A 16,779-nucleotide genomic window follows, 5' to 3' on the forward strand; every position below is an offset into this window, starting at 1 on the left:
AAAATCAACCATCTTCATACCTCATCACCAAAGACATCAAAATACCAACCAAGAATGTAACATTCATGGCCGAATATCATCTCCATCAATTAACAAAATTTGAACCATGGCTAGGTAGATTTTCACTTACAACTTAAAATATACATGAATCTCAAAGAATAATATCAAACATACCTTAGTCTAGCAAACCACCATAGCCGATTTTCTCAAGCTTTTTCCCTTCCTTTCTTTCCTCTATTCGGCCAAGGATGTTCAAGAATGAACACTTTTTTTTTTGTTTTCTTTCTTCAATTCACTGCAACAAGGGGGTATGGATGAGACCATGTTATTTTTTTTTCATCACCCTTCCTTTCATTATTTAATCACCATGCTCATTATTTTATTTTTCTTAACATACATCACTAGCATAACATGTTGGAGACATGTTTCCACCCATAGCATGGCCGGCCACTATGCTTTAGTTTGGCTAATTTGACATGCAAGGACAACACTTTCCCACTTTAATACTATTTGGTCCTTACTTATTTACCTATCATAATTTTCCAAGTCTTTCAACTAGATCCTTTCAAGCAAAATTCACATTCCCAATATAAAATTAAAACATCAAATTTTTGTACAAGTACTATCATACATATAAGATATGCAACTAAAATTTTAACTAAATTTTATGACTCGGTTTTGTGGTCCCGAAACCACATTCCGACTAGGGTCGAATTAGGGCTGTCACAGCATTTAAGGAGAAGCATGCATCTGGATGTACATGCACTAGAGAGCTGCTATTTGCTTTCTTCTAAGCAACTCTTCATGGAAGTCAATGGATTAAGTGTTTTCACACTTGATTAATCAACTGATAACTTTAGTTCACACCAATGTGACCATCTAACTCTGGCTGTTCACACCTAAAGGTTGTTTGTGTGCCACAATCAGCAATAAATCATTGAGGCACATTCGACTTCCCAATGAGGCACCAATTCATGTTCAAACCTCCTCAACTTATCAGATACATGCATATTCAACTAACTTCAAAGTCCACATGGTTTGATTGTTTGGGAATTGCAGCAGGCAAGGTTTTTGGCGTCTTCCATGCTTAGAAATCTTGAAGGATATTATTGTTCAATTTAATAGGCAATCAGCTCAATTAAGCTGATTCAGAACATGTCCATTCAGCTGGACCTTGTATCAACCTATAAATACTTTGTCTAAATCATGTAATTGGAACTTTTTGAACCTTTCATGAGTTTTAAGCCAATTGTGAGTTATTCAACTCCCTTTGTTCTTTTGTGACTCAATTGACTTATCTAGCTAAGTTTAGTGGCGTCAATCTGATTCATTCTAAACTTCTCACTTCTAGCAAGTGTGGCGTTCAACCCATATATCGATTGGTTCCTATCCATTACTAAGTGTTGACATAAGAATCGGGTCAGTATTCTCATATAATATTGGTTCATTCTTCAACCTTAATTTAAAACCCAACTTTGCCAAAACTATCCATTTAACATCCCCTTGTAAATCGAACATCTTTGAAACCAGTCATATTTATTCTTCAATTGCGATACTACTTAATTTACGATCGGGAACATTCACAACTTGCAATCAACTTTGAGCACGAGTTTGCATCATATTCAGCAGCATATAAATAGCTTCTTTGTAACTTGTTTTAAGAACTTTTGTGTGACAGCCCAAAATTGACCCTAGTCGGGAAGTGGTTTCGGGACCGCTAAACCGAGTCATAAAAATAATTAACCGTCATAATTGATGCTCATTATATGTACATGTGCATGTCTGAAAATTTCGTGTTTGAATTTTGTTTAATTGTAGGTGAATTTTAGTAAATAGGACTTATGTGAGAAAATTTTGAAATATGATAGGTCAAAGCATAAGGACCTATTAGTGCATGAAATAAAAAAGGGGGGACTTGCATGTCAAATTCCCCCCCTAATTAGTAGTGGCTGGCCATGACAAGCATGGTGGACCAAGTGTGATGGGCAAGACATGTCATAGACATGTTGTGTTGGTGCATCATGGGTGGAAAAAATAAAATAAGGAGCATGGGCATAAAATAATGAAAGGGAATATGATGAAAACAAAAAAAAAGTGTGTGGTTGTTTTCCCCCCCATTGCCGTCAGTTAAAGAAAAGAAAAGAGAAAATTTTGTTCATCCTTTTTCATCTTCATTTGGCCGAAAATTCTAAGGAAGGAGGAAGGAGTTCTTGCTTCATGTTTGGTTTGGAAGAGGATTAGGAGGAGGTTTGGCCATACTTGTATCTAGATCAAGGTATGTTTGAGGTTGTGCCATGAGATTCATGCATGTTTTTAGTTGCTAGCTTGAGTTCTAATTAGCCCATGGTTCAAATCTTTGCTATGTCATGGGGATGATATTCGGCCTAGGTAGATGTGTGTTAATGCCATTGCATGCTAAATATGAAGCTTGTTAATGATGCATGTGATGGTGGATTGATGATTCTTGAATCTTCTTTTTAGCATTTTTGAGTGAGCACATATGTGCATTGGTTGCTAGATGGAGAAGAATCGGCTAGCAAGTTGTGTGCTAAGGCCGAATATAATTTTTGTATATTAATGAGTAATGCATGTGTTAAATTGATGGAAAGGGAGAGGATGCTTTACTAGTGTATATATGTGTGTATTAGCCAAGTTTTGAACTTGAAACAAAAGGGTGTTTAGTCAATACAAGTGACCATACTTGTAGAATGTATTAAGTGTTGAAATCGGCCCCAACATAGACATGCATATTCGGCCATAGGAAGGAGATTGGTGTTGCATGTATTCGGTTAGAGGCAAGCATATTGATGCTTTTGTCTTGGCTTAGAAAATTCGGCCAAGGGGAAAAATTAGCTAAAAGGTTGAGTTTGATTCATGATTCCGTACATATGTGACTTTAATGTCTAATGTATAAATATGGGCTAAGTGCATTGTGTTCCTCTTTTCGATGCTCAAATGATTAAATCAATTTATTTGTTTAATTAAGCTTAAGAGCAAAGGGGAACTAAATCCGATAAAGGGAAGGAAAAAGTGGTCGAATAGCTATCGGAATCGTTCGACAACATCCGAGGTAAGTTCTTGAGTAAAAGAGCTTAAATTATGATTTGATTAGATCATGTTTTAAGCAAATTAAAATCATGCTCTTTGTGTGGCTATTGAGCCGAAATTGCAAGAATGATAAATGTCTTGTGTTTGAGTTTTGCTAACGAAAACGAAATACGAATGTGCCATGATTTATTGTTAAATGTGCATGGTTATTTGAATGATGTCCGGGCTAAGTCCCGAAGGCTTTGTGCTAAGTGACCATATCCGGACTAAGATCCGAAGGCATTTGTGCGAGATACTAATTCCGGGCTAAGCCCGAAGGCATTTGTGCGAGTTACTAAATCCGGGTTAAGTCCCGAAGGCAATTGTGCGAGTTACTATAACCGGGCTATGTCCCGAAGGCATTTGTACGAGTAGCTATATCCGGTTAAATTCCGAAGGTACGTGATTTGGGAATGAATGATCTTGCTGTAAAAATTTCAGTAAATACTCTAGAAACATCCCAACATTGAGGTATGTTTCGTATGTGCTTGAATTTAGTTGAGCCCTTACAAATAAGTATTCGCTCAGTTGATAAACGAGCTACCGGCCTTTGGCTAAGTTGATCTTTTGTGTATGTACATAAGGGTTGGTAATGTGAAGCAAGTATGATATCTAAAATTTGTGCATATGAAATTATCCGTTTAGCTATATGAATGCTATACTTTTGCTGTGCTGGAATTCCTTGCTCAAAACTTACTAAGCATAAATTGCTTACTCCGTTTCTTTGATCCTCTATTTTATAGATTTTGGTTCTCCAGCTATCGGACTCGGGATTTTGAAGTCGAAGTCGCCCACACTATCAAAGCCCCCCCTTTTTTGGTACAATTTTGGTTGAACTTCGAAATGGCATGTATAGGACTACCCGTTTGATGTGGGTCATGGACCATTTGGACTTGTATAATTTTGGATAGCCATGCGAAAATGGCTTATATGTGTTTGAGTATAATGTTATCATCATTTGGTATGGATATGGTTATTGAGAGGTCTGGATATTCTTAACAAGGATTGGCCATAGGAATGGTTAATCACTATCATAATTTGTGCTATTTATGCTAAAAGGGCTAGTTGAATCATGGAAACTATGAAATAGGTAAAGTCTACCTTAAAGGCAGATGCTGACAGCAGCAGTGATGTAGATTTGGAAAATCACTAAAAATAGTACGAATGGAATTAAATAGTGAATAAATTATGTAAACGAACCTTGATGAATCTATTTTCATCAGAAAGTAACGAAACAATCATACAGACAGTATGTTAAGAGATATTCAGGTTCTCGTGAGACAGGGCCAGAACGGTTTCTGGATTTCTTGTTCCGACTTTGGAAATTCATTACAAATTAACCAGAGATAATTAGGAGTCAAGCCATATATGTATAGATTCCTCTCTGAGTCTAGTTTCTATAGAAACAAACGGCATCAGTATTGAAGCCCTGTACAGGGAGATATCCAAGTCGTAATGCACAAAGGTCAGTGTAGTCGATCCCTGTAACATGGGAGACTTTGACTAATAAACTGTACTAATTGGCCCAACCAAAAATTCTAGAAAAAAATATGTAGATGGGCATATGAGTCTAGTTTCAGGGAAAATTTACGGAACTGGATTCCGAGTTTCTGAACTCAAGATATGATTTTTAAAGCGTCTAGTACACAGATTGGCAGTGTCTGGGAAAATTTTTTTATAAGTGGTTTAAAGTCTGTTAACACCTCGTGTTCGACTCCGGTGACGGTCTCGGGTTCGGGGTGTTACATTTGATTGGTATCAGAGCTACGGTTTAGTCGATTCTAGGACTACCGTAATGCGTTGGGTCTAGCTATACATGCCATTTTATGTGATTATTTGATAGTGTGGTGATTTCTGAAATTTGCAAATGTGTTTATTTATAGTAATGGATCCCGATCCCGACCGAGCGGTAGCTGATGATCTTGAGAGTGTAGCGCCTGCTCCCGCACAAGGGATAGCGCCGGCGGACTCTCAACCTAATGCTAGTAACCCGAATGACGAAGCTAGACAAGCTTTCTATAGCGTGATGAATGATTGGTTCAACCAATACATTCGAACTAATACGGCTGTTCCACAACCTCCATTCCCGGCAAATACCACCCCCGCACCTACAATACCTCCGGAAACTGACCAAATAAGGTCAAATAAGCCCCCAGCTGACAGAATCCGAAAACATGGGGCTACTGAATTTAAAGCTACGGACAGCGATGATGCCGAGCAAGCTGAATTTTGGTTGGACAACATTATCCGGGTACTCGATGAGCTGTCTTGTACACCCGATGAATGCCTAAAGTGTACTATCTCCTTGCTACGCGATTCTGCCTACTATTGGTGGAGTACTCTGACTTCTGTTGTGCCCCGAGAGCAAGTAACTTGGGAGTTTTTCCAAACTGAGTTTCAGAAAAAGTATATCAGTCAGAGATTTGTTGATCAAAAACGGAAGGAATTTCTTGAGCTTAAGCAAGGTTCTATGTCAGTTACTGATTACGAGCAAAAATTTGTTAGACTTAGTAGATACGCTCGGGAATGTGTTTCGCCCGAGGCTATCATGTGTAGACGCTTCGAGGATGGGCTGAATGAAGATATAAAAATGTTCGTTGGCATTCTTGAAATACGAGAGTTCGTAGTACTTGTCGAGCGAGCTTGTAAATCCGAAGAGCTTAGAAAAGAAAAACAAAAAGTTGATGTGGGAACTGGAGAGTTTCGTAAAAGATCTTCAGGAAAGTCTCTTCAACAGGCATCGAAGAAATTTCGAGATGATGTGGGCTGGTCGAGAGGCACTTCGGGCCTTTTTAGACGAGATCGTGATCGACCCCCTGTGGGTACACGAGGCACTTCAGTCGCCAGTGTTGGGAATGAACGTCGAGACAGAACGAAATGTCGATATTGCGGTAAATGGCATTCGGGGAGTTGTAGATTCCCTGACCGCTCCTGTTACAAGTGCGGATCAGTTGACCACTTCATTAAAGATTGCCCGAGGTTGTTTGAACAGAATGTAAATCAGAGTGGGAAACCGGGTGCTACCACTGCTCGAGGTAGACCATCTGAAAATACGGGCAATACTGGTGGTGGTCAGAGAGGATCTAGAGATGCTACGACCAGATCCGAGGCTCGTGCGCCTGCTAGAGCTTATGTTATACGTGCCCGCGAGGATGTTTCTTCGCCTGATGTTATTACCGGTACTTTTACTCTCTTTGATACTAATGTAATTGCTTTGATTGACCCCGGTTCTACTCATTCTTACATATGTGAAACCTTAGCATCCAGTAAGACTTTACCTATTGAGTCTACTGAGTTTGTAATTCGGGTGTCAAATCCCTTGGGTCGTTACGTGCTTGTCGACAAAGTGTGTAAGAAATGTCCCCTAGTAATTCGAGGTTCCTGTTTTTCGGCGGACTTGATGCTTTTGTCGTTTAATGAATTTGATGTTATTCTCGGGTTGGATTGGTTAACCGTGCATGATGCGGTTGTGAATTGCAAAAGCAAGACTATTGAATTGAGGTGCGCAAATAACAAAGTAATCTGAGTTGAGTCTACGGACTTGGATGGGTTGCCAGCTGTAATATCCTCAATGTTGGCCCAGAAATATGTAAGAAAAGGGTACGAAGCATACCTTGCGTATGTACTTGATGACAAAGAATTAGAAAAGAAACCCGAATCTGTGCCGGTGGTTTGTGAATACCCAGATGTTTTTCCTGAAGAATTACCGGGTTTACCACCTGTTCGGGAGATAGAGTTTGGTATTGAGCTTGTACCTGGGACTACGCCGATTTCGATGGCTCCGTATCGTATGGCACCAACCGAGTTAAAAGAGTTGAAAGCTCAGTTGCAAGAATTGACGGATAGAGGTTTTGCTCGACCAAGTTTCTCACCTTGGGGTGCACCAGTATTGTTCGTGAAAAAGAAGGACGGAACCATGAGGTTGTGCATTGACTATCTTCAGCTGAATAAAGTGACAATGAAGAACAAATATCCGTTACCGCGTATCGATGATTTGTTCGACCAACTGAAGGGAGCCTCAGTGTTCTCAAAAATAGATTTGAGATCGGGCTATTATCAGTTGCGAATTCGAGATTCGGACATACCCAAAACTGCCTTCAGAACGAGATATGGTCACTACGAGTTCTTAGTGATGCCGTTTGGGCTCACTAATGCCCCTGCGGTATTTATGGATTTGATGAATCGGATCTTCAGACCATATTTGAATCGGTTCGTAGTTGTGTTCATTGATGACATCTTGGTCTATTCAAGAGATGAGACCGAACATGCTGAGCACCTGAGATTAGTGTTGCAAATTTTGCAGGATAAGCAGTTATATGCTAAGTTCAGTAAGTGTGAGTTCTGGTTAAGAGAGGTTAGCTTCTTGGGTCATGTGGTATCCGCATCGGGTATTCGAGTTGACCCGAGCAAAATTTCAGCTATACTTAACTGGAAGCCTCCAAGAAATATTACCGAAGTTCGGAGCTTCCTGGGGCTCGCCGGTTATTATCAACGATTTGTAAAAGGTTTCTCGATGATAGCCACACCAATGACGAAGCTACTTCAAAAGGATGTTAAGTTTGAATGGACGGAGAAATGTCAGAATAGTTTCGATCAACTGAAAACTTATTTGACTGAAGCTCCAATTTTAGTGCAACCCGAATCAGGCAAAGAGTTTGTCATTTATAGTGACGCATCCCTACTTGGGTTGGGTTGCGTATTGATGCAAGAAGGTCGAGTGGTGGCCTATGCGTCGAGACAATTAATGCCACATGAGAAAAATTATCCGACCCATGATTTCGAACTAGCTGCCATCGTATTTGCTTTAAAAATATGGCGACATTACTTATTTGGTGAAAAGTGCCATGTATTTTCGGATCACAAAAGTCTCAAATATTTGATGACTCAAAGAGACTTAAATCTGCGACAAAGACGTTGGCTTGAGTTGTTGACAGATTACGAGCTTGTCATTGATTACCACCCGGGAAAGGCTAATGTGGTTGCGGACGCCTTAAGCCGAAAATCATTGTTTGCTTTGCGAGCGATGAATGTGCACTTGTCTGTTCTACCCGACAATGTGTTAGTAGCTGAATTAAAAGCCAAACCATTATTGATTCATCAAATTCGTGAAGCCCAGAAAGTTGATGATGAATTGGTTGCAAAACGGGCTGAGTGTGTTCCGAACAAGGAATCGGAGTTTCAAATTGATGATGATGATTGCTTGAGGTTCAGCAGTCGTTTGTGTGTTCCAAGGAATTCGGAACTCATTTCGATGATTCTGAACGAAGCCCATTGTAGCCGAATGTCAATTCACCCGGGGAGTACGAAAATGTACAACGATTTGAAACGTCGGTTTTGGTGGCATGGTATGAAACGAGACATCTCCGACTTTGTTTCGAGATGTTTAATATGTCAACAAGTGAAAGCAGAACATCAAGTTCCTTCAGGATTACTTCAGCCGATCATGATACCCGAGTGGAAATGGGATCGAGTCACAATGGACTTTGTGTCCGGACTGCCATTGTCAGCAAGTAAGAAGGATGCGATTTGGGTTGTTGTTGATAGACTGACTAAGTCAGCTCACTTTATCCCCGTGCGTACGGATTTTTCATTGGATAAACTAGCCGAATTGTATGTTTCTTAGATTGTGAGACTACACGGGGTACCTATTTCTATCGTGTCGGATAGAGGTCCGAGATTCACCTCGCGATTTTGGAAGAAATTGCAAGAAGCTTTGGGTACCAAGCTGCATTTTAGCACCGCTTTTCATCCACAAACCGATGGTCAATCCGAGTGGATAATTCAGATACTTGAGGATATGTTGAGATGTTGCATCCTCGAGTTTAGTGGTTCATGGGAACAATATTTACCTTTGATTGAATTCACTTACAACAATAGTTTTCAATCAAGTATTGAGATGGCACCTTACGAGGCTTTGTACGGTCGTAAATACTGTACACCATTGTTTTGGATCGAGCTCGGTGAAAGTAAAATTTTCGGAGTTGATTTGATTAAAGATGCCGAACAGAAAGTAAAGGTAATCCGTGAAAGTCTGAAAGCAGCCACAGATCGTCAGAAATCGTATGCGGATTTGAAACGAAAAGACATTGAATATCAGGTGGGAGATAAAGTGTTTCTTAAAGTTTCGCCTTGGAAAAAGGTACTCAGATTTGGCCGTAAGGGCAAGTTGAGTCCGAGATTCATTGGGCCGTACGAAATTTCCGAACGAGTTGGTCCTGTTGCGTATCGATTGATTTGCCCCCTGAACTTGAAATGATTCACGATGTCTTTCATGTTTCGATGCTTCGATGCTATAGATCTGATCCATCGCACATAATTAGCCCATCAGAGGTTGAAATTCAAGCCGATATGAGTTATGAAGAAGAACCGATGAGTATCCTAGCTTGTGAAGTGAAGGAGTTGCGAAACAAAAGGGTTCCGCTAGTAAAGGTGCTATGGCTCAAACACGGGATCGAGGAAGCTACTTGGGAAACTGAGAGCTCGATGAAAGAACGATACCCAAACTTATTTACCGGTAAGATTTTCGGGGACGAAAATTTCTTTAGTGGGGGAGAGTTGTGACAGCCCAAAATTGACCCTAGTCGGGAAGTGGTTTCAGGACCGCTAAACCGAGTCATAAAAATAATTAACCGTCATAATTGATGCTCATTATATGTACATGTGCATGTGTGAAAATTTCGTGTTTGAATTTTGTTTAATTGTAGGTGAATTTTAGTAAATAGGACTTATGTGAGAAAATTTTGAAATGTGATAGGTCAAAGCATAAGGACCTAGTAGTGCATGAAATAAAAAAGGGGGACTTGCATGTCAAATTCCCCCCTAATTAGTAGTGGCCGGCCATGACAAGCATGGTAGACCAAGTGTGATGGGCAAGACATGTCATAGACATGTTGTGTTGGTGCATCATGGGTGGAAAAAAAATAAAATAAGGAGCATGGGCATAAAATAATGAAAGGGAATATGATGAAAACAAAAAAAAAGTGTGTGGTTGTTTCCCCCCCATTGCCGTGAGTTAAAGAAAAGAAAAGAGAAAATTTTGTTCATCCTTTTTCATCTTCATTTGGCCGAAAATTCTAAGGAAGGAGGAAGGAGTTCTTGCTTCATGTTTGGTTTGGAAGAGGATTAGGAGGAGGTTTGGCCATACTTGTATCTAGATCAAGGTATGTTTGAGGTTGTGCCATGAGATTCATGCATGTTTTTAGTTGCTAGCTTGAGTTCTAATTAGCCCATGGTTCAAATCTTTGCTATGTCATGGGGATGATATTCGGCCTAGGTAGATTTTGTGTTAATGCCATTGCATGCTAAATATGAAGCTTGTTAATGATGCATGTGATGGTGGATTGATGATTCTTGAATCTTCTTTTTAGCATTTTTGAGTGAGCACATATGTGCATTGGTTGCTAGATGGAGAAGAATCGGCTAGCAAGTTGTGTGCTAAGGCCGAATATAATTTTTGTATATTAATGAGTAATGCATGTGTTAAATTGATGGAAAGGGAGAGGATGCTTTACTAATGTATATATGTGTGTATTAGCCAAGTTTTGAACTTGAAACAAAAGGGTGTTTAGTCAATACAAGTGACCATACTTGTAGAATGTATTAAGTGTTGAAATCGGCCCCAACATAGACATGCATATTCGGCCATAGGAAGGAGATTGGTGTTGCATGTATTCGGTTAGAGGCAAGCATATTGATGCTTTTGTCTTGGCTTAGAAAATTCGGCCAAGGGGGAAAAATTAGCTAAAAGGTTGAGTTTGATTCATGATTCCATACATATGTGGCTTTAATGTCTAATGTATAAATATGGGCTAAGTGCCTTGTGTTCCTCTTTTCGATGCTCAAATGATTAAATCAATTTATTTGTTTAATTAAGCTCAAGAGCAAAGGGGAACTAAATCCGATAAACGGAAGGAAAAAGTGGTGAATAGCTATCGGAATCGTTCGACAACATCCGAGGTAAGTTCTTGAGTAAAAGAGCTTAAATTATGATTTGATTAGATCATGTTTTAAGCAAATTAAAATCATGCTCTTTGTGTGGCTATTGAGCCGAAATTGCAAGAATGATAAATGTCTTGTGTTTGAGTTTTGCTAACGAAAACGAAATACGAATGTGCCATGATTTATTGTTAAATGTTCATGGTTATTTGAATGATGTCCGGGCTAAGTCCCGAAGGCTTTGTGCTAAGTGACCATATCCGGACTAAGATCCGAAGGCATTTGTGCGAGATACTAATTTCAGGCTAAGCCCGAAGGCATTTGTGCAAGTTACTAAATCCGGGTTAAGTCCCGAAGGCAATTGTGCGAGTTACTATAACCGGGCTATGTCCCGAAGGCATTTGAACGAGTAGCTATATCCGGTTAAATTCCGAAGGTACGTGAATTGGGAATGAATGATCTTACTGTAAAAATTTCAGTAAATACTCTAGAAATATCCCAACATTGAGGTATGTTTCGTATGTGCTTGAATTTAGTTGAGCCCTTACAAATAAGTATTCGCTCAGTTGATAAACGAGCTACCGGCCTTTGGCTAAGTTGATCTTTTGTGTATGTACATAAGGGTTGGTAATGTGAAGCAAGTATGATATCGAAAATTTGTGCATATGAAATTATCCGTTTAGCTATATGAATGCTATACTTTTGCTGTGCTGGAAATCCTTGCTCAAAACTTAGTAAGCATAAATTGCTTACTTCGTTTCTTTGATCCTCTATTTTATAGATTTTGGTTCTTCAGCTATCGGACTCGGGATTTTGAAGTCGAAGTCGCCCACACTATCAAACCCCCCCCTTTTTTGGTACAATTTTGGTTGAACTTCGAAATGGCATGTATAGGACTACCCGTTTGTTGTGGGTCATGGACCCTTTGGACTTGTATAATTTTGGATAGCCATGCGAAAATGGCTTATATGTGTTTGAGTATAATGTTATCATCATTTGGTATGGATATGGTTATTGAGAGGTGTGGATATGCTTAACAAGGATTGGCCATGGGAATGGTTAATCACTATCATAATTTGTGCTATTTATGCTAAAAGGGCTAGTTGAATCATGGAAACTATGAAATAGGTAAAGTCTACCTTAAAGGCAGATGCTGACAGCAGCAGTTATGTAGATTTGGAAAATCACTAAAAATAGTAGAAATGGAATTTAATAGTGAATAAATTATGTAAACGAACCTTGATGAATCTATTTTCATAGGAAAGTAACGAAACAATCATACAGACAGTATGTTAAGAGATATTCAGGTTCTCGTGAGACAGGACAGAACGGTTTCTGGATTTCCTGTTCCGACTTTGGAAATTCATTACAAATTAACCAGAGATAATTAGGAGTCAAGCCATATATGTATAGATTCCTCTCTGAGTCTAGTTTCTATAGAAACAAACGGCATCAGTATTGAAGCCATGTACAGGGAGATATCCAAGTCGTAATGCGCAAAGGTCAGTGTAGTCGATCCCTGTAACATGGGAGACTTTGACTAATAAACTGTACTAATTGGCCCAACCAAAAATTCTAGAAAAAAATATGTAGATGGGCATATGAGTCTAGTTTTAGGGAAAATTTACAGAACTGGATTCCGAGTTTCTGAACTCAAGATATGATTTTTAAAGCGACTAGTACACAGATTGGCAGTGTCTGGGAAAATTTTTTTATAAGTGGTTTAAAGTCTGTTAACACCTTGTGTTCGACTCCGGTGACGGTCTCGGGTTCGGGGTGTTACATTTTGCATCTTGAACGATTTATTGCATCTTTGTGAGTTGTTAAACTCTTGTTGTTCTTAGTGATTCAAATTGACTTATCTAGCTTGCCAGTGGCGTAAATATGTTTCCTTTTATGAACTTTTCACTCTTTGTGTGTGGCGTTCAACCCATTGATACCGATTGGTTCCTATCTTCCTAGATAGAGGGTCACGATCCTTAACCAGCCATTCACCTATCACCTTGATAGCTTTATAAGGAGGTATGCTTTACTTAACAGCTTAGATTCTAAGGTGTTTGGGTTTGCATATCTTAAAGAACTATATGATTCTGATGTTGATTTTGGTGAAGTATTCAAAGCTTGTCAGAATGGAGAATTTGAAAAATTCTATAGGCATGAAGGCTATTTGTTTCGAGCAGGCAAACTATGCAATCCTTAAGGATCTGTCTGAGATATCCTAGTGAACGAGGTGTATAGTGGAGGTTTTATGGGTCATTTTGGAGTGACCAAGACTTTGGCCGTACTTCAAGAACACTTCTTTTGGCCAAAGTTGAAGTGGGATGTGGAACGGCTTTAGGAAGGCTAAGTCCCGCATCAAGCCTCACGGTTTGTATAAACCCCTACCCATTCTTGAAACTCCTTGGATTGATATTTCTATGGATTTTTTGTTAAGACTTCCTAGGACTAGGAACGGAAAAGATTCTATCTTTTTTGTAGTTGATCAATTCTCTAAGATGGCTCATTTTATTGCTTGCCATAAGACTGATGATGGTGTGAATGTAGCTAATCAATTCTTCAGGGAAGTACTACGGTTGCACGGCATGCCAAGAAAAATTGTGTTCGATCGAGATGCAAAATTTCTTATCCATTTTTGGAGAACTTCGTGGGTAAAGCTTGGTACCAAGTTGCTATTTTCTACAACATGCCACCCTCAAACAGATGGCCAGACCAAAGTAGTAAACCAAATTCTATCCACATTGCTAAGAGCCATCATTCAGAGGAATTTGAAGTCTTGGGAAGAATGTTTACGTCTTATCGAGTTTGCTTACAATCGTTCAATTCACTCAGCCAGAAAACACTGTCTATTTCAAATTATATACGATTTTAACCCATTGACTCCTCTTGATTTAATTCCATTGTCGTCTAACCAAATTGTGCATGTAGATGGTAAGCAAAATGCTGAATATGTGAAGCAATTGCATTAGAAGTTTAGGTAAAACATTGAAAGGAAAACCGAGGAGTATGTGCATAGAGCCAATAAGGGGCGAAAGTGAGTGATTTTTGAGCCTAGAGACTGGGTCTGGATTCACATGCACAAAGAAAGGCTCATTATGCAAAGAAGATCCAAGTTACTTCCTAGAGGATATGGCCCGTTCCAAGTATTGGAACGAATCAATGAAAACTCCTATTAATTGGACCTACCAGGTGAGTACAATGTAAGTGCGAGTTTTAACGTATCTGACTTGTCTCTTTTTAATGTAGGCGACGATTTTAGAAAAAATCGCTTTGAAAAGGAAGGAATGATATGAACTCGTCCAAAGGCTTAACTGAATTCATTCGTGATCCAAGCAATTACCAGTTGGTCTAATTACTCGAGCTCGAGCCAAGCAATTCCAAGAATCAATTTCAGCCTTTGTTGCACGAGTTTAGGAGAAAGCTTCAACTGGACTCATCAATCGTCTTGGGATGGTTCATCAAGTGCCCTATGCAATTTAATTCAAGCCGAATTCAACCTAGCTAACTAATTAGCTGCTGAATAAGACTTAAACATTTTTGACATTTTAATTATATTAATTATGTTTTGATTTCATATAGCATTATTGCATGCTTGATTATCTTAGTTGATTAAGTCTATTAATTGTGTCCTAGTTTGTAAAGCATTAATATTTGTCCTAGTATTTTACTTTGATTTATATTCATTAAATATGCTCTAATTCAGACAACATCAATGCATGTTTTACTCAAACGTCTTCATTGTGTCTTAGCTTATTACTCATTCAATTTGTGTTTTAGTTTGTCTTATTGAAGCTTTTAACCGAGTTTTAATGTGTCTTGCAGGTTATTCAATAGGCGGCTGAACATTCATGCATTTTCCATATTCGTTGAAGCTTATTTAATGAGAAACATGCGCCTGATTATACATGAACTTTGAAGTTTCTTGGTGCATTCATTCAGGTGACCATTCATGAAACGAAGAGACATCAAGTTTGATCGGATCATCCAGCACCTCAATTAACCATTCGATTTTTGGTGTTCACACCAAAGAACCCTCCAAATACGAGTGTTCACACGCAAGGACCATCTGGTTGCAACCAAATGCATTTATCAGCTAATTGCCACCAGATCCTCTAGTTCATAACAACCTTAACCGATCAAGCTAATTGGCTATTCGGGAACACCAATTGACAAAGCCTTCAAGTCTGCTCGAGAACTCCAATGGACAAGCTGATCATTTAGACCATTTAAAAAATTGTTCAACTGAATTAAGTCAACTTTAGCTTTATTTAATTTGTAATCATTTTGGTGTCCATTTGACTGAACATCCAGCAGCCTATAAATGCTTGTTTGTAACTTTTTTTAAGAACTTTTTCATCTTGAATGAATAATTGCATCTTTGTGAGTTGTTCAACTCTTGTTGTTCTTAGTGATTCAAATTGACTTATCTAGCTTGGTAGTGGCGTCAATCTGTTTCCTTTTCTGAACTTTTCACTCTTTGAGTGTGGCGTTCAAACCATTGATATCGGTTGGTTCCTATCTTCCTTGATAGAGGGTCACGGTCCTTAACCAACCATTCAGCTATCACATTGATAGCTTTATAAGATTCGAGTCTTTATTCTTTAATAGAGGTTCTTTCTTTCGCTGTTAAGATCATTTTCCAACTTCCATCAATTTAATATCCATTTTACTTTCTTTGCTAAAACATCAACCTTTTGAAACAATCATTTTGTTTAACAAAGCCTTGTTACTTAATTTTACAATCGGGCAACTAACAACTCGATTTCGACAATGAATATGAGTTCGTATCAGATTTCTTGAGAAGTGATCCATATCATGATTCCTATTCAGCAAGGAATTTGATTTGGTATAAAGTAAACCATGAGTTTTGAAGCTTTTCAAGGTGACAAACGAGAAGGCACAAGTAATTCTTTGTATGCACCAAAGTACTCATCCACAGAGGATCACTTACGAAGGGTTGATCGTGTCTCAAATGTAAATCCTTCGAATTTTACTCCATGCCCGTCTTGCAAAGAAAGAATGATGACTTGCAATGTCAAAATCAAATCTTTGATCCCAGAGTTTGCTCTATATTATGGTTTAAAGGATTTGAGTATGTTTTGCCTGATTATAACTTTCAATTGCTTCATGTTTCTTCTATGTTGCCGGCCATGAAACTTTCGAGTCAGATTGAAATGGTAAGGAAAACTTTGTTTTTGATCCCAGAGCTTATTGTTCTATATTATTGTTCAAGGGGTTTGAGCTATGGAATTTTGTTTTCAAAGATTATAACTTGCATATGCTTTGTGATTCTGGTTGGTTGCCATCGATGAAGCATTTGATTTATTCTGAAAAGGTAAGACCAACTTATAACTTTTATTCTAGCATTGGTTTATGCATTCCATTATTGAATAATATATCGAAAAGTTATTTTGTGCCTATAATATATAATGTCACTAATTTGTTTCATTCTTGTGAAGGTGAGAATTTGAAATGGTACCCTTCTAAAGAGGGAGGGTATGCAAATAACCTTCTTTCAGTTCGAACCATTTGTGATTCTCACGTTTTTGGAAGCGACTTTGTTAGGTTCAAAAACAAAGGGATTCATGATCTTGAAAGATTTTTTACGAGCAAATGGCCCGATTTGAGGACAAATCGTTTTTAAGAGAGAGGGTATGATGCAAGCACGGTCGCATTATGTCATGATACAATTCAATGACATCAAAATTTGCCCAAGCACGAGGGGCCCAAGTGCAAAATAAAGTTTTTCATTTCAGTTTG

The sequence above is a fragment of the Gossypium hirsutum genome, chromosome D01 (genome assembly GCF_007990345.1).
Source record: "Gossypium hirsutum isolate 1008001.06 chromosome D01, Gossypium_hirsutum_v2.1, whole genome shotgun sequence".
NCBI lineage: Eukaryota > Viridiplantae > Streptophyta > Magnoliopsida > Malvales > Malvaceae > Gossypium > Gossypium hirsutum.